This window comes from Coenobita brevimanus, chromosome 71 (genome assembly GCF_032717465.1).
Source record: "Coenobita brevimanus isolate Jiangsu-jjx chromosome 71, ASM3271746v2, whole genome shotgun sequence".
In the NCBI taxonomy this organism is placed as follows: domain Eukaryota; kingdom Metazoa; phylum Arthropoda; class Malacostraca; order Decapoda; family Coenobitidae; genus Coenobita; species Coenobita brevimanus.
In genome coordinates this window covers 31230952-31249625 of record NC_137024.1, presented here as the reverse complement: position 1 = coordinate 31249625, position 18674 = coordinate 31230952, and the positions used below count along the sequence as shown (strand labels likewise).

Genomic DNA, 18674 nt, shown 5'->3' with positions numbered 1-18674 from the left:
CAACTCGGCAGTGGCAGTTGGTCGTACGGTAAAATAATTATGCTTATTTGTCTTTATTTTCTCATTTATCAGTCCGTTATGGCTATGCACCATTCATTTACAATTATGTGAGCCTGTTTCTCAAATGAATAGTGCTCTTTGACTCGATTATCCGTGTAATACATAGATTCTGTATCGTACGCCCGCCAGCGCTCTGGCCTGCTTTCCCTTTCAATCATTACTTACTACAAAAAACTTAAATATTAACCGATAACCTAATCAGAGAGATGTCAATAACCTCCTTAAGGAGACTAGCTGAGCTGGTATGGGATCACCTCTGTGCGGAGATCATTAATAAACTAAAATGGAGGTACCAGGACACGAGAAGAAACAGGCCGCCAAACAAAAATGACGCAATCTGTCATTGTTTTAGGCACTGTTACTGTTCCGTATGCGATTAACAGTGATTAAGAAGGTAATTATTCACCGAAAACTTGTAATGGGGCCTTTTACAGTACATCTGTTCGTTATAATTAAGTACAGTTATGGATGACAGATTTGTTAGTGATTTTTTAACGAACAGATGAACTGTAAAGGGCCCCACATACGGTCAATCATGAATGCGCAATTATGGTGACTGCAATAACAGGCTTTGTTCATAGTGACAAGATTGTACAGCCTTCAGGTCTTTTGTGTGGCGCACCTCGCAAAGATGAATACTGAGGCTGCATGTACGTATAGCAGTAATTCTTGCCCCAGTGCAATGGCGTAGCTAGAAGGGTTCTTTGGGTGGCACTGGCCGCCCCTGAAATATGCCTGGCCACTCTAGAATTCCACGAGAGAGTATCCCCAGCTTCTTTAAAAGTTTTTCTTGGGCCACCCCATAAAAAGTCTTGGTTACCCCTTGGCCATCCTATTTGCCTTGGTAAGTCCGTCTTCCAGGGACCATAGAGCCCAAGAAGAAAAGAAAAAGAAGAGTGCTGATGAAGGACTGGCATAAGAAATGGTCGAATTTCACACATGAGACCCTTTTACAGCACCATGTTTGCGCAATCATTCTCACACACCATCAGGCATGATTGTACGAACGTCGTGACTGATGAGAAAATATCGAACCATGTTGGATACTCTCGAGTCATTTACGCCAGCTTTCAGTCCCAGACACACGACGGTTATGCCTGGGCAGTCATGATTAACCGTTTATGGGTCCTTAATACATGGGGAAGGGAACGGCATATGGGAGAGATAAGCAGCACATCCCTTTAATCTCCAACCTCCTCTTTTTCCCTCCTATCCATTTAATTTCTTCTCCCTATCTCAGCTCCCACACTTAATGTACGTGATACAACGCTAAACTCCCTGTCACACAGTAGTACTAACCTCCCCACCACACCACAGCACTAACCTCCCCACCGCACCACTCCACTAACCTCCCCACCATACCACTCCACTAACCTCCCCACCGCACCACTCCACTAACCTCCCCACCATACCACACCACTAATCTTCCCACCACACCACACCACTAACCTGCCCACCATAACACACCACTAACCTGCCCACCACAACACACCACTAACCTTCCCACCACATCACGCCACTAACCTCCCCACCACATCACATCACTAACCTCCCCTCCACACTACACCACTAACCTCCCCAGCACAACACACTACTAACCTTCCCACCAAACAACACCACTGACCTTCCCACCACACCACACCACTAACCTCCCCATCACACCACACCACTAACCTCCCTATCACACCACACCACTAACCTCCCTATCACACCACACCACTAACCTCCCTATCACACCACACCACTAACCTCCCCTGCACACCATACCACTAACCTCCCCTGCACACCACACTGCTAACCTCCCCTGCACACCACACCATTAACCCCCCCTGCACACCACACCATTAACCCCCCCTGCACACCACACCATTAACCCCCCCTGCACACCACACCACTAACCTCCCCTGCACACCAATCTGCCAACCTCCCCTTCACACCACACCACTAACTCCCCTGCACACCACACCACTAACTCCCCTTCACACCACACCATTAACTCCCCTTCACACCACACCACTAACCTCCCCTTCACACCATACCACTAACCTCCCCTGCACACCACATCACTAACTCCCATGCACACCACACCACTAACCTCCCCTGCACACCATACTGCTAACCTCCCCTTTACACCACACCACTAACTCCCCTGCACACCACACCACTAACCTCCCCTACACACCACACCACTAACCTCTCCTGCACACCACACTGCTAACCTCCCCTGCACACCACACTGCTAACCTTCCCTGCACACCACACCACTAACCTCCCCTGCACACCACACCACTAACTCCCCTGCACACCACACCACTAACCTCTCCTGCACACCACACCACTAACCTCTCCTGCACACCACACTGCTAACCTCTCCTGCACACCACACTGCTAACCTCCCCTGCACACCACACCACTAACTCCCCTGCACACCACACTGCTAACCTCCCCTGCACACCACACTGCTAACCTCCCCTGCACACCACACTGCTAACTTCCCTGCACACCACACTGCTAACCTCCCCTGCACACCACACTGCTAACCTCCCCTGCACACCACACTGCTAACTTCCCTGCACACCACACTGCTAACCTCCCCTGCACACCACACTGCTAACTTCCCTGCACACCACACCACTAACCTCTCCTGCACACCACACTGCTAACCTCCCCTGCACATCGCAGTACTAATCTCCCTTCCATGCGACACCACTAACCTCCCCTGCACACCACAGTACTAATCTCCCTTCCTCTACACACCACTGACCTCCCCCTCTGCAGCTTTATTACTTCATTCATGTCACCAGTGGATGACTATTCAGCTTAAGGAAGGCATCTCAAAACTTTAGGGTTGATGAAGTCTGTACCTAAGATCTCTTTAGTTGGAAGTCTCATTGTATAAATAGGATCATAATGATATAAATGGTATTAGCGTAGGAAAAGGATTACCCTTAACTTTTCTGGGCAGTGTAAAGGATATATTGTACAGTAATATGTCCCCATTATATTTCACAAGAATTGTTTAGTTGTCCTTAACCAGGTTTGTAATAAATATAACTGTAGATTGCATTAAGTGCGTACACTTCATATCAGTGATATCGGTAGTCTTGAGGGGAAGAGGTGGCTGTAGAGCGGCATTGACGTAACACTGTGATTGTGAGGGCTAAGTTGCAGCAGGTTTGAACCCCATTGTAGGCAGTGACTTTTTCCTGCTTAATAGTTGGTAGGTTTGGAGCATGGCAGTCTTGAGATATGGAAGGATATTGGTTTGGTAGTGAGCAAGAATGTGGTAATGTAAGTTTGACTATTGTAAAACTGGTGGTGAAAATGAGTGTGTGGTGGGAGAGGTCAGTGTGCTCAATGGAAGTTCGTGATGAGTGTTTGCATGCAGATATTGTTTAAAAAAAAAAAAATCATCAGCTATGATTATTTATTTATAATTTCTTATTGTCATATATCTGTGCTGTATAATCTACACAACCTTGCCATGTCAGAAATCTTTAGAGTTAATCATGGTATTTCTAATACTAGTGATAACTACTGGACCTTCAGTTTATCAGTGTTAGGCAGCATATTCTGAGCTCCTACTTCTCGGGTTCAGGCACGGTGCACCCTTGGGTTTTTTACTCCCGACCGGGTCAGTCACAGGCAAGGAAGGAAAAACACAAACACCGTTGGTCAAAGGGACAATTATGTATTACCAAAAAGACAAACACACACCGTTCTATGAGCAAAGCTGAGGAGCTTACAATGACTTAGAAATATATATATGCAATAATCACTTTCCACCTAGTTCAGCAAGTTCTGACTTATACACGGAATTTCACCTTCCTAAATTGAGAGTATATCCACAGAGTCACAGACAGTATGGCACAGTATATCCGTTCCATCAGGCGCGTGACATGTATGACAGCATATATTCAAGTCCTTGGATCTAGGGATTCGCGTGACATGGACAAGGCCCTAACTAATACAATGGTTACGCGTCACATAGACGAGGCCCTAGCTAACCTTAGGCTACATACACGTCACATAAGACGAAAATATATGATAGCTCACGCGTGAGGGGGTAAGGGGGAGGAAGGGAGGAAGAGTGAGTCTAGGGCGAGTTTATTCGTGTGGGGGACGGGGGCTGGGGCCTGGGGAAGGGAGGGGAGAATACACTGGGGGAACGGATCACACTGAGGTACACTGCTCGGTGGGGGGAAGGGGCAGCGGCACTGTGAGAGGATTGTCACGACTGGGAAATCGGTCCTGTCGAACACTCCGCGTACTAGATCACAATTAACATTCACTATGACACCTGAGGGGAGTTACTACCGCGAGTGTCGGGGGAAGAGGAAGTGTACGGGGGGGAGGTGAGACACTGGGGAGGGGATTGTCACACTGGGGGAAGGCTTGCCGCGGGTGGGGGGAATCATAGGGGTTAGTTCACTGGGGGAGGGGTCCAATGGCGCTAGGGGAGCGGATAGTCACAATGTTGGGTACTCACAGTTCGTGCGGAGGGGAGGACACGGCCCCGGGGCAGCGGGGCCTACGCCGGGAGCTCCAGATGGCGGCCCAGCATGGGAGGTGGGCCGTCCAGCAAGTGGTGTGGGGAATGGTGGTCCGTGTAGCCGCCACTAGTCCTGGAGGAGTGGGCAGGTGGGGTGTTGGACGGCTCCCTAGCCGTGACAGCCCGGCGGGAGGCAGGGCTCTCCGGCCTAGGGCCAAAGAAGGCCAAGAGGCGAGCCATCCAGCGCCGGCCATTAGTAGTCGTTGGGGTCCTGGGAGAGGACCTGGGGAGGCCCGGGCCTAGGGTTGGCCGAGCAGAGGGCAATGTCCTTACTGGGCTGTCGTCTCGTCCGGCAGGGGCAGGCATCAGGGAGGAACTGCAACCGCCTACTCCGAGAGATGGCTGGCTGCCACAGTGAGCGTCCAGGGAGGCCTGCTGCCTCCAGGAGCTGTAGTCTCAACTGGAGGAGGAGGCCGTCAGGGTTGGACTGCGGCCTCTCATCCTGGCGTAGCCTGTCAGCACCTGGGGAGAGTGGGGCTGAAAGGACCGGATGCCGGACCTCTGGGACGTTTCACCCAGTCTGGTCTCAGGTGAGGAACCTGTAGGGGAGCAAATCCCTCCTCCTCGGATCGAGGGGCAGGGAGAGGGGCGCCTTACTCTGCCACAGAGGTGGTGAACGGCACTAGGGGCATTCCCCTCTACAGGAGCCTGGGGACTGGCAGAGGGAGGGCAACCGAGGGCCAAGCCTCCTGCTCAGCAGGCCCATAAGGCCCCGCCGAAACTCTGGTCTGGGGTATGCGGGGAGATCCAGGGGACTCTCCCCCCGTCAGGCAGCCCCGTTGGGCACTGCCTGGGCTCCTTGAGGAGGCCGGAGAGTGAGAGGAGTCGGAAACGACTCTTCAGGACACCACCGACCCAGGCGGCTGGGAGATAGTGCCCGTTGGGCTCTCCCTGCCACAGCCACGGATCTGGCAGGGCCTGCGCTCCGGCTGTAAGACCTGGGATTCCCGCCCCTGTGACGGTGGGAGAAGGAGATTGGGCGAACTCTCCCAGGTTTTACCACAGCTCCAACAGAGTGTGCCCTCCTTCCATAGAGGTCGGGATGCCTGTCCCGGCACTGGGGGGAGGAAGAGGTCGGACGAACTCCCTAGGCTTTTGCCACAGCTCTGATGGAGCATGCCCTCCTTCCGGCGAGGAAGGTGTTGTCCCAGGGGCAGGGGAAGAGGTCAGACAAACTCTCTCGGCCTTCGCCACAGCTCCGATGGAGTGTGCCCCCCTGCTGCAGGGGGATAGCAACCCTTGAGGCTCCTCCTGAGTCCTTTATTAAATAGGAGGCCGATCCAGGGGACTTGGTGTCCGAGGATGTGCTTGGGAGCTTGTCAATACAAGTCCCACCCTGATTCTGGTAAGCATTTCTGCTGCTGAAGAGTAGTGTACTTTTCCTGCACACTGCCAGGTGGTCTGGCTGCAGGGAAGAGGGGTGCCGGGTCATGGGAGAGATATGTCGCTTTAGCCTGGACGGTGAACCAGGTAAGCCAGCCTCTCCATAGTCCCCTTGTCGGGTGGGTGTCATCCCCCTACACTCTCCTCCTGGGGTGGTGGTGTCGGGCTCGTCCCGCTGTGTGGTTATTTCAGTTAGATTATAAACAGTAGTACATAATAACTTACTGCTGTACTTTTGCACTTGTTTGCACTGGATGCGACACTCATTACCTAAGCCTATTATTTACAAAGTGTTATGCTAGGTGTTCTTTGGTCGACCTCTCGTTCTTAGAACTCTAGCTACTGAGCCGGGGTTCTCTTTCTAGACAGTAACTAGAATACACAACAAGAGGAACAGGGCATAAAAACGCAGTTGACCAACCTTATGCGTATATTACCTTAGTTACAATCATTACAGTACAATATTAACAATATACACAGACAGGTTAACGGGGACACAATTAGGCTAGTTGACTCTGGCCCGGGCTGCTGTGGATCTGGGCTGCTTACAGGTGGCGCCCAGGCATGGGAGGTAGCTCGTCAGGTGTGCCTTCCCGTAGGAGGCACGGGACTACTGCTGGAGGTGGTGTCGTCCGGACAGGGCTGCTGGTGGGCATGGAGGGAGGTCCTTCCTTAGTGGGGCCTCGATGGGGAAGGCGGTCCTCAGGACTGGGGCCAAACAGGGCAAGCAGGCGTGCTTGCCTATGCCTGCTGCTGGAGGAGGACTGCCTGCTGGTGGGGCTGGAGAGGTTACACCCCGGAGTCCTAGGGGTGCCCCTGGGCATCTGGCGGCTGCGATCTCCACTGGGTCGAGCCACCGTCAGGAGCTGCCTGCGGCATCCCTTCCTCGTGGAGTCCGTCAGCTAAGGGCGTCGTCAGGGTGCCGGCTGCGGGGCACAGATCCCCAGGCTCATGATGGACCCTCGCCACAGATGCTCCAGCTGCAACTTCTCTGAGGAATTGCACCTATGGGGAGAGAAAGAAAGGCGTCCTGCTCGGCCTCTGGATGGGTGATGACCCAAGCCAGGGACTTCCTCCAAGGGGTTAGTCACAAGGGCAGTGGACAAAGGTGTACAGTGGCCATCCATTCCATCCCGGTGCATACATTGGCCTTCACCACGGTTTCACAGGCCCTAGAGACAAAAGCCAAAGAGCAGACGGTGGCCGTCTCTTCCTTCCCGGTGCATACAGTGGCCATCACTGCAGTGCTGTTCCCTAAGGAGGTGGCAGACGAAGGGCAAAAAGTGACCGTCCCTTCCTTCCCAGTGCGTATGGTGGCCGTCACCACGGTTCTGCCTTTCTCTAGATTGTCAGCTGAAGTGCGGAGAGTGGCCGTCCTTCCCAGTGTGTACAGTGGCTGTCACTGCGATGCTGCAGGGGGCAACAGCCAGAGAGTGGACGGTGGCCATCTCTTCCTTCCCTGTGTGTACAGTGGCCTTCACCGCGGTGCTGCTTGGGGCTGTACTAGGACAAGTCTCACCCCGATCCTGATGAGGACTGGCCCGGCTACAGTGTAGTCTGCCAGGACAGCATTCCTGCTGGTGGCCGTGTTGAGGGGAAGAGGGTCGCAGAGTCGTGGGGAACCTACGCCCATCTCGCCTGGGCCTTGTGCGCTTCCTATGCGCCTTCCGTGGTCTCCTCCTGGGGTGGGTGTTGGGCTGTGGGTCCTTCCTGGGGTGGGTGTTGCAACACCCCTCCCTCGGTGCCCCAAGGGGGTGGGCACTTCATCGTTGTCAGTGGGGAGAAAGTCACGTCCCCGGGGCTGGAGGTGGTTGGTGTCCGGGGTGGTGGTCCGATGTGCCGGTGTGAGGTGGCGGAGAAGAGTAGTCCAATGGTGGGTGAGTGGGTTGGGCTCCTGGTGTGCAACATAGGTGATGTGGAGAGTGGAGTTGTGTGGTGTCTGCTGGAGGAGGAGTAGTTGAGGTGTCTTCCGGATCTGGTGGTGTTGTCCTTTGGTAAGGAACCAGGTGACGTGTCGTACTTTCATCTCCGGAGGTGGTACGTGGTTGAGTTCTCCCAGCTGAATGTATGCGATGGGATATGGAAGTTCCTAGGGCAGGTGCAAATCCTCTCCCTGGAGGATTGGATTGGTAAAAATTTCCATTGTACCTGGTGTACTCTTAGTGTAATGGAGGCTGTATCGGGTGTGGTGGGGTTTGTTAGGGGTGGTTGTGGTGATGTTGGGGGTGTGGGTGAGGGTGTGACTGCATACCTGGCTGGTGGGCGGGAGAGGCGGCTGGATCTGGTTGTTGTGGTGGTGAGGACGGGCGTGGGTGGTGTGGTGGGGCCACGTGGTGCATTGGCTTGTCGTGGGTGGGTAGTTGAACGTCCTGGTGTTAGGGTATGTAGGGTGGTGGTGGGTGCGGGGGTGGTGCGTGGGGTGTGCATGTGGGGAGATCGTGTGGGCATAGGGGTGGTGGTGGATGATGTGGTGGGTCCATGTGGTGTATCGGCCAGGTGTGGGTGGTGGGTTGATTGTCTAGGTGGTGGAATGTGTGATGTGGTAGTGGTGGTGGCCGAGGGGCTGTGTGGTTTGATGTCAAAGTGGTTGGGGAGTGGGTGTGCATGGGGGAAAATTTGGCGGGTGTAGGGGTGGTGGCAGGTGTTGTGCAGTGTCGGTGACGGGGAGTGGGTGGGGGTCTCCCAAGGGATCGTCCTGCATGTCTGGTGGTGGCGGCATGGCGCAGGAGGTGAGGTGTCAGATGAGGTCGCTAGTGATGCGTCAGGGGCCAGTGGGGGTGGTGTGGAGCATGGGGAAGGTGGGATGGGGGAGGTGGTGGTGGATGGGGGGGGAGGTGAAAGTGAGAAGGAGGAGGGTAAAGTAGTAAGCGTATGAGTCAGAGGAGTGCTCTGGGGTGGCAGGTGGCGGCGGGGTCGTGTGGTGGGGGGTGGAGTGGGTGCGGCGTGGGTGGGTGTTGTCTGCTGGGGCATGAAACAGTCGCATGTGATGGTTTTGATATGTGCGTTTGGTGCCGTGGTGCTGGATAGTGACTTGATAGGGGTTGGGGATGTTGACAGTGTAGGGACCCTTGAATCATGGAGAGACTTTGCTCCAGACTGGTAGGCGTGCTACTATTACCGAGTCTCCTGTCTTGTAGGGATTGGGTGTTGTGACGTCCAGCTGTAGGTTTTGATGCTTTTGCTGGCGCTGCAGTCGTCTCTTGAGGTGGTGAAGGGGGTCAGAAGTTGGGGGTGGGGAGGGCGGTTGGAGGTGGTGTCAGAGGGATAGGAGGAGGGGGGTTTCTCCACCCTTTTGTGGGAGGTGAACGCATCGTCTTTTGGGTGGGTGTTCATACCCCACTGTATAATTTTAACAAGCGCCAGCCAATCCTCGTTGTCTATTTCCTGTATCCGAACCCATACTTAGTTGAGATGGGTGTGGTGGCTCCTTTCACACACACTGTTCCCTTGGGGCCAGTAGGGGGAGGAGTAGGAGATCTGGTAACCAAAAATGGTGGCGAATTACTTCCAGATCTTGCTGGCAACTTCTGGGACATTGTCTGAGTGAAGGGCTTGGGGAATACCAAAGTATGGGAAGAAATGGCAGATGAGTGCTTCGGCCATGGCCACGGTTTGGTGCTCCTTGGTCGGGCAGGCAATGAGGAATTTTGTACAGACATCCACAAATGTTATGATGTATTTGTAGCCAGCTTTGGGTGGCAGGGGCCCGACTATGTCCACAGACTACAGTTGCCATGGTTTGTGGGCGGTGATCCTTCCCGACAGCCCAGGTGTATGGGTGATGTCTTTACATAGTGTTAAGGCCCAGCAGGTTTGGATGACTTGTTTGGCCAAGTTGGAGGGGCCGGGCACCCGGTAAATGTCGTTGAATACTTGTAAGAGTTTTTTTATGTTGAGATGGATGCCATTCTTGGAATGTAAGTGGGTCACTGCATTGAGGGCAGTGTCCTGGGTCGAGGACTATGTGCCCGGCCTGAGTAAATAGGTGATCGCCGTGCCTGTGGAGCTTGGAGAACACCTGGGGTAGTATCCAGTGGTGGCGTTCCTTATTTTGCCATTGTTGTATGAGGTCAGGGGTGGTGCTGATGGAGTTGATTGGTAGGCGGGACAAGGCATCAGCGTTGGTGTGTAGTTTCCCTGGTCTGTAGGCGATTTCAGCATCAACCTCCTCAAGGGTCTCTCTCCACCTGATCAGTTGAGCGTTGTGGGTGTTGGATTGTCACAGCCACTGGAGGAACTGGTGATCCGTGATGATAGTGACGTGAGTGCCGGAGAGGTAGGCTCGGAAATGCTCCAAGGCCCATATAATGCCAGGCATTCACGTTTGGTGGCAGCATAATTCTTCTTGGCTTGATTGAAGGTGCGGCTGGCACAGGCAGTTATGTGTTCTCGCCCCTCTTGGACCTGGGCTAGGACAGCACCAATTGCCACTGGGGACATGTCAGTGTACAGGTGAAAGGGAAGGGTGTAGTCAGGAAATACAACGACCGCGGTGGTGATGAGTTTAGTTTTGAAGGTGTGGAAGGTGGTGATTTGGTCGTCAGTCCAGATGAATGGCTCACCCTTCTTAGTCAGGTCATGAAGGGGTTTTGTAATGTTGGCGAAACTCTTGATGAAGCGCCGGTAGTAGGATGTGAGCCTGAGAAAGGCGCGCACATCATGGACATCTTTTGGTAGGGGGAGGTCTGCGGTGGCCCACAGTTTGTCAGGGTCGGGAGATATGCCTTCTGCTGAGATGATGTGGCTCAGGAAGGAGACAGACCGTTTAGCCAGGACGCACTTAGATGGTTTAAATTTGAGACCCGCCTGACAGATGCGCAGGAAGACTTGCTTGAGGCGCTGGAGGTGGTTGGCGCGTGTCAGGCTGAAAATGATCGTATTGTCCAGGTACGCCAGGCAGATTTCCCAGGTAAGGCCTTTGAGGACTGACTCCACGAGTTGGGGGAACGTAGCAGGGGCATTGCAGAGTCCGAATGGGAGGACGTTAAACTCGTAGTGTTTACCATTACTGGTGGAAAAAGCTGTTATTCCTTGGTCCTCAGGGTGGACGGGGACTTGCCAATATCCCAACTGTAGATATAAGGTGGAGAACCAGGATGCCCCATTTAAGGAGTCAAGGGAGTTGTCTATCCTGGGTAGAGGGGTGGTGTCCTTGGTGGTCGCGTCATTGAGTTGTCTGTAATCCACACAGAAGTGCATGGTGCTGTCTTTCTTTTTGACCAGGACGACGGGCAAGGACCACGGGCTGGTGGAGGGAGAGATGATGCTGGCATCTGCATTTCCTGGACCTGCCGGTCTTCCTCAGCCTGTTGTTTGGGGTTTTTCCGCCATGATGGTTGGCGAATAGGTGGTCCTGTGGTGTGGATTTCATGCGTCAGGTACATGGTATGGCCAATGTCTGCTGGTCCTGGCGAACATAGGTCTTGGAAGTCCAGGAGTTGTCAGAGGCTGCTAGCTTGGTGAGGCGAGAGGTGTTCAGGTAGGGGGGATAGGGTGGCAGGGGAAGGGGGGGATTTCACAAGGCTCGGACTCCTCCATTTCTCCAACCACTAATTCTCTGGGGTGGGTGAGGGGAGTGGTGGAGAGATTGGTGATGTGTACTGCTCCGAAGTCGGGGAGGAGGAAGGTGGGTGACAGTAGGCAGGAGAAGGCCCCAGGTGGTAGGCTGGGGTAGAACAGGTCGGAGGTTTCGGTAGGTCTGTTCAGGTGTAGCCAGGCCTCGTGCTGGGGGAGACGGTCAGGGCGGAAGTGATGGCTGCAGGGAAGGTGGGGTGGGGAGGAGCAGGGTGGGCAGGTGGGGTTGGGGGCAGGGTGGAGGATATGGTGGGGGGGGCAGGGTGAGGGAGATGGTGTGCACGTGCAGAGTGGCTGAGATGGGGGGTCTGGAGGCTTCTGGAACTGGAGACGCTGTTTGTGGCAGTCAGTGCTGGTGTGCAATTCTGTAGAAGGTCCAGCCCCAAGTAGTCATCATAAGCACGGCAGGTTGAGTTGAAGTTGATGAACTTGTGTTTGGTGGATACTTGCTGGTGGGTATCGGCTCGTAGGGCCCAAGTTTCCCCACATATTGGCAGGGGGCCATCCCCTGCATCTACGAGGTGAGCTGAGGTGGGGAGAAGCTAGCCAAAGGCCGAGGTGTGGCGGGAGTAGAAGTGGGTGTAGAGGCAAGATCTGGCCACTCCTGTGTCGACCAGTAGCCTCGCTTTTACCCCATTCAGTCTAATCTTTTCGTAGACTGGGGGGCAATATTTCTGCAAGATGGCCCTCGCCACCATGGGGAGGTGCGGGGTCGGTCCTAAAAATCCAGCTGTTGTGGGATGTCTTCCTCTTCGGGCTCCATTTCCCTGGGGTCGGCGTAGTCAGCAGGTGGGGCATCGTCCTCGGTGCTTTCGCCGTCTAATGATGAGACTTTGTGGTGCCTTGAGTGGTTGTCTTGTGCCGGGCAGCCTTTAGCTGCTCACAGATGTCGTGGAGAGGGTAGCTGCGGCTGCAGGCGGTGAATTCCCAAGGATTAATGGTATCAGATTTGGGTTTTCCTTGAGATTAGGGCGTCTCGTGGTAGGATGCACCCTAGTTATGGAAAGTGTAGTTGAAGGGCTTGGGTGGGTGGAGGGCGTCCGTGGCTTCTGGTGTTGCGCTGTTCTCTGGGTGGAGAACTTTCTTACTGCACCGATGTGTTGGAGGGTGAAGCGGGCGGCTCGGGGGTGCTGCACAAGCTGTACGTCCTTGTTGAGGTTTCCCGAAGGGTCATATATGGTAAAATGTTCCCTTGTGGTGCTGGGGAGGATCCTCAACAATGTGTTAAATGTGTTGCTCCTGGGTGGCTGTGTCAGTCTCCAGGTAGGCGACGGTGATGAGTCACCTGGCCTAGATGAGTGTGTCGTCCAGGTTGCCGTCGTAGGTGAGGGTGTTGAGCTGTGACAGAGGTACGACTTTTCCCAAAGATGGTGTGACTGCCTGCGTCACAATTTGGGTAAACTGCTTCCATGTTAATTCTGGGACGATCTTAGAGGCAATACTTGATACTGCCTTGCCCAGCTATTTTCTCCCTGTTGTTGTGAAAGCCAATGTCCAGCAGACAGGTATATATTGATATCATACTGTTCAGGATTGAATTTTGGTAACTGAACATGAGGTTTGGACGCCATTTTGCTAGACTTCCCTCTTTGCTCCTTTTTGTATTCTGATTGGGTCAAGAACCACCGCTGGCCACCAATGTTATGCTAGGTGTTTCTAGGTCGACCTCTCGTCCTTAGAACATTAGCTACTGAGCCGGGGTTCTCTTTCTAGACAGTAACTAGAATACACAACAAGAGGAACAGGGCATAAAAACTCAGCTGACAAACCTTATGTGTATATTACCTTAGTTACAATCAGTACAGTACAATATTAACAATATACACAGATAGGTTAAGGGGGACACAGTTAGGGTAGTTGACTCTGGCCTGGGCTGCTTACGGGTGGTGCCTGGGCATGGGAGGTAGCTCATCAGGTGTGCCTTCCCATGGGAGGCGCAGGACTACTGCTGAAGGCGGCGGCGTCCAGACAAGGCTGCTGGTCAGCATGGAGGGAGGCCCTTCCCTAGTGGGGCCTCAATGGGGAAGGCAGTCCTCAGGATTGGGGCTGAACAGGGCAAGCAGGTGTGCTTGCCTCCGCGTGCTTCTGGAGGAGGACTGCCTGCTGGCGGGGCTGGGGAGGTCACGCCCCGGAGTCCTAGGGGTGCCCCTGGGCGTCTGGGGGCTGCAGTCTCCGCTGGGTTGAGCCACCGTCAGGAGCTGCCTGTGGCATCCCTTCCTCGTGGAGTCTGTCAGCTGAGGGCATTGTCTGGGTGCTGGCTGTGGGGCATGGATCCCCAGGCTCGTGATGGGCCCTTGCCACAGCTCCTCCAGCTGCAACTCCTCTGGGGAACTGCACCTGTGGAGAGAGAAAGAAAGGCATCCCACTTGGCCTCTGGATGGGTGGTGGGCCGAGCCAGGGACTTCCTCCGAGGGGGAAGTCACAAAGACGGTGGACAAAGGGCATACAGTGGCCATCCATTTCTTCCTGGTACATACAGTGGCCGTCACCGCGGTTCCACAGGCCCTAGAGACAAGAGCTGAAGAGTGGACGTTGGCTGTCTCTTCCTTCCTGGTGCATACGGTGGCCATCACTGCAGTGCTGTTCCCTAAGGAGGTGGCAGACGAAGGGCGTACAGTAGCCATCCCTTCCTTCCCAGTGCGTGCAGTGGCCGTCACCGCGGTTCTGCATTTCTCTAGGTTGTCAGCCAAAGTGCGGACGGTGGCCATCACTTCCTTCCCGGAGCGTACAGTGGCCGTCACCGCGGTGCTGATCCCAGGAGTGGCCGCAGCTAAAGTGCGGACAGTGGCCGTCACTTCCTTCCTGGTGCATACAGTGGCTGTCATTGCGATGCTGCAGGGGGCAACAGCCGAAGAGCAGACGGTGGCTGTCTCTTCCTTCCCGGTGCATACAGTGGCCGTCACCACAGTGCTACTTGGGACTGTCATAGGGCAAGTCCCACTCCAATCCTGTTGAGGGCTGGCCTGGTTGCAGTGTAGTCTGCCGGGACGGCATTCCTGCTGGTGGCCATGTTGAGGGGAAGAGGGTCACAGGGTTGTGGGGAACCTAGGCCTGTCTCGCCCAGGGCTTGCACGCTTCCTATGCGCCTCCCCCGTGGTCTTCTCCTGGGATGGGTGTTGGGCCGTGGGTCCTTCCTGGGGTGGGTGTTGCAACACCTCTCCCTGGGTTTCCCTTGGGGGTGGGCACTTCACAGTGTTCTCCCATACCAGTCTGTATGATGGTGTCTCATTTTTAATGATTTAGACAACTACAACTCTCCCCCCTCCTTTCACCCCATAAGTCCCACATTCATTCCTTTTAGCCCCAACGGGAGGTAAGGACCCTGGGGCTAGGCTACTCAGTCCAGACATTTAAGGTGAGGATGACCAGCAGCACTCACCCTTGAGTGGCATTATGTGAGCAATGAACCACAACCACCACGAAATGTATACCATTGCAGACCCCATCTGGTTAGAGTGCCTTAACCCACTAGACCATCAAGCATCATTTGGTTATAGTGTTACCACCCAGTGTAAACAGCTTCTTGGATTACAGTAAACCAGGGGTCAGGCAACAGGGGTAAATTACCCCAAGTGGGGTAAATCTAAAAATTTAGGGGGTAATGCGTGCAGTATGAGCGGTAATGCCTGCAGTATATTACTGATTTTTCACATAAATGATGTAAGTTCTAGTGAACAAGATGTAAAATCATATATCATGTATGATGTGCAGTATACTATACCATATGTAGCAATTTTAGGAGCAGATTGGCTTGATTTTGTTTGCTTTGAAGTCCCAGGGTAATTTCATTTTACTCAAACAAACTTTTGGGCAACACCTTACAAATGTTCCCCTACTCTTGCAGTAAACCATTTGGCTTGTCACTCTGTATAATGTCACCTCTGAAGGCACCATTAAATTGAATAGGTGGATGGTGGGCCCCATACCTACCTACATGTCCAGCAATTACTTAATAAAAAATTCAAAACTCCAAAGCAGCAGGACCAGATCAGATTACAAACATTCACCTCAAATACTTTGACCTCATAACCCTTTGTACCCACACCAAAATCTTAATTGTTTCCTGGTCTCATAACCAAATCTCTGATATTTGGAAGGAAACAATCATCATCACAATACTCAGACCCGACAAACTGCCCAACAGTCTGTCATTATAGAAACCAGTATATCTACTTTGAACATCCATAAAAAATCATGGAAAGGGTAATCCTAAAGAAAATCACCCTTCACATTCCTCTGTCTGATTCCCAACATGGATTTTGACCCAACCACTCAACCATGACGTAAGTACCTTTCAGAAGTGACCCAACCCATCATAAGGTTTCAACAAGAAAGAGTTTCCATTAATAACTACACTAGCAGCATTAGATATAAACAAAGATTTTGATACAGAACTAAGATGTATCCTGATAAATGAATTCTTGAACACAGACATGGAAAACAACAACTTGAAGTAGCTAGCTAACTTCATCTCAGGAAGACAAGCCCAAGTACTCAGCCAACTGGTGTCCCACAGGGCTCAGTCCTCTCACCCTCACTTTTTAACATCTGCTTCCACAGCTTACCACTCCTTCAGTAATAGTACTGTTCTAGACTGATACCTAGCAATAGCTTCACAACATTCTAAAACTCAACAAGCAACAGGCCACGTCCAACAAAGTCTACACTCTCTATAACACTGACTGAGCACAAAACAGAATTACCTCTTCACTGACAAAATCGTCTATCGCTCTTCACTCCAGATATACATGAATCTCAAATGCATCCTCAAGTCTCCCTTTTTCACCAGTTGCTCACCTTAGAGAGAGATCCCCAAATTTCTGGACGTATCATACTTTGGATACACGACTTTTTCCGAACAAATAAGCAACATCAGTACAAAGGCATCTCTCATAAATGCAGTGACTTCAAAATACTCACTTTCCGACAACAGAATGAATCACTGAAAATAGTTTATAAACAGTTCATGCAAACAACAATAAATTACATGAGCCCAAGATAGACCCCCCCTTAATAGCTATAAATATGAAAAAACCTCAAAGAACAATAGCCTTCCTCCTCCACCCAACACTACGCTTCAGACATGTGCACATACAACTGACTGGTAGGAGGAGGCCGTAGCACGGGCCGAACAGGGTAGTACTCCCGAGGGGAATGGGAATGCTGGTGATAGGGAGAGCTGGAGCTCCTGTTTCACTAGCTATCTAACCATCCCCCTTTGCAGACCTTTTCAGTGTGACAGTAACATGGAGTAGACCAGCATACTCTCCCAAACATTTCCTCTAACTATCTATGCACTACACCACATGCACTTTACATTTCATACAACGTATCCCATTACGTTACAGGGGTTGGCGCCAGCAAGGGCATGCGGCCAGAAAACTTTGCCCCCGCTACCTAGTGGTGGACTTCTGGGGGGAGGCGTGGCGGAGGTTCCGCCGGCATAGATCGTGGGTCCAGGGCGAGATGGGGCTCGGGCCTGTGATAGAGGGTACAGGGCATTGCGGTTCCCAGGCTGCCGCTTCCGCCCAATAGAGAGGGGCCCGAACCTGGGAGTAGCGCCCCAGGAGGCTGCCCTATTCATTCATTCATTGCCAGACGCCATGTATCCCAAACTGGGTGGTCAAGGGCTTAGAGTTAATTGTTTTACAGGGAGGGGCACTAATCCTCCACCAACCCCACTTGACACGTAGGGATGCCAACAGCATCTGGTGTTCCCAGGCGGTCACCCATCCAAGTACTAACCAGACCCAACGTTGCTTAACTTCGGTGATCGGACGGGAAGCGGTGTACTCAACGTGGTATGACCTATTAGTAGGTGTATAATGGCTGGATAGTTGCAGTGCCAAGGCGCGCTTGGAGGGTGTCCCTGCAGCTGTCCTGGCAGGGTGCCCCGAGGCCACTACCACAGCCACTGGTAAGCTGGTGGGCTAGGGGTCCCAGATCCATTGCCTGGACCTGGAACTGTGCAGTGAGTGGGACCTGACCTATGTCTGTCCCCCTTGATTAATACTGAAGATGACAAAACAAAATAAGTTTCAAAGCAAGCCTGAGGACAGAAAATCACCCATGGGGATGAGGGTGGGTTCATGGAATGTGGGAAGTTTGAGGGGAAGAGCGGGGGAAGTCGTTGAGGCATTCAGTAGGAGGTGGGTGGATGTGACGTGTTTGCAGAAAGTCCGGTACAGGGGTGGATCAGCCAGAAAGATTGTTGGGAAGGACTGTTGCTATAAGTTGTTTTGGCAGGGGGGGACAGACGGTTATGGAGGTGTTGGTGTGATGGTTGCGGAGAAATGGGTGGAAAATGTTATGAATGTTTTGAGAGTAAGCGATAGGATATTGGTAGTGAAAATTCTGTTGGGTAGTAAGCGATAGGATATTGGTAGTGAAAATTCTGTTGGGTAGAAAGACAGCTGCGATTATATCAGCATATGCTCCACAGGCAGGATTGGATGAAGCAGAGAAAGAAAGATTTTGGGATGATTTAATACGTGTAGTGGGTGGTATGCGGGATGATGAGATAGTGATTTTGGGAGGGGACTTAAATGGTCATGTAGGTGAACCAGCACAAGGTTATGAAGGAGTGCATGGGGGATGTGCGTATGGTCTAAGGAATGCAGAAGGGGAAAGGATACTCGAGTTTGGGGAGGCAACGGACATGATTGTGTGCAGCACATATTTTAGAAAAAGAGACAGTAGGTTAATTACGTATGAGTCTGGGGGAAATAGCAGTCAGATAGATTATTTTCTGGTTAGGAGGGCCGATAGGAGGTTAGTGAGGGATGTTAAAGTTATAGGAAATGAGTGTGTGCAGCAGCACAAACTATTGATTTGTGATATGGTGCTTAAAGAACAAGTGATGAAAATGAGGACTTATGTACCTAGGGGGAGGCGTGGCTCAATCGGTAGAGAGGTGGCCTGCCGTTCTAACGGACCCAGGTTCAAATCCCGGCCGGGGCAGGGAACAGTTTAAGGATTTGAATTTCATTAAATCAGGCTTTACTGATCTACCAGAAGACTCGCCGACATGTCGTAAAAATACCCCCGCTAATACCAATACACCAGTCCTGTATGAGACAGCCCTAGCATGTATTCAATATGGACG

At 52.5% G+C, this 18674-nt stretch overlaps 1 pseudogene; it reads right to left on the bottom strand.

The window, feature by feature from the left end:
- Nucleotides 1-17265: 17265 nt before the first annotated feature.
- On the bottom strand, nucleotides 17266-17385 carry LOC145406910 (5S ribosomal RNA; annotated as a pseudogene).
- Between the last annotated feature and the right edge of the window lie 1289 nt (nucleotides 17386-18674).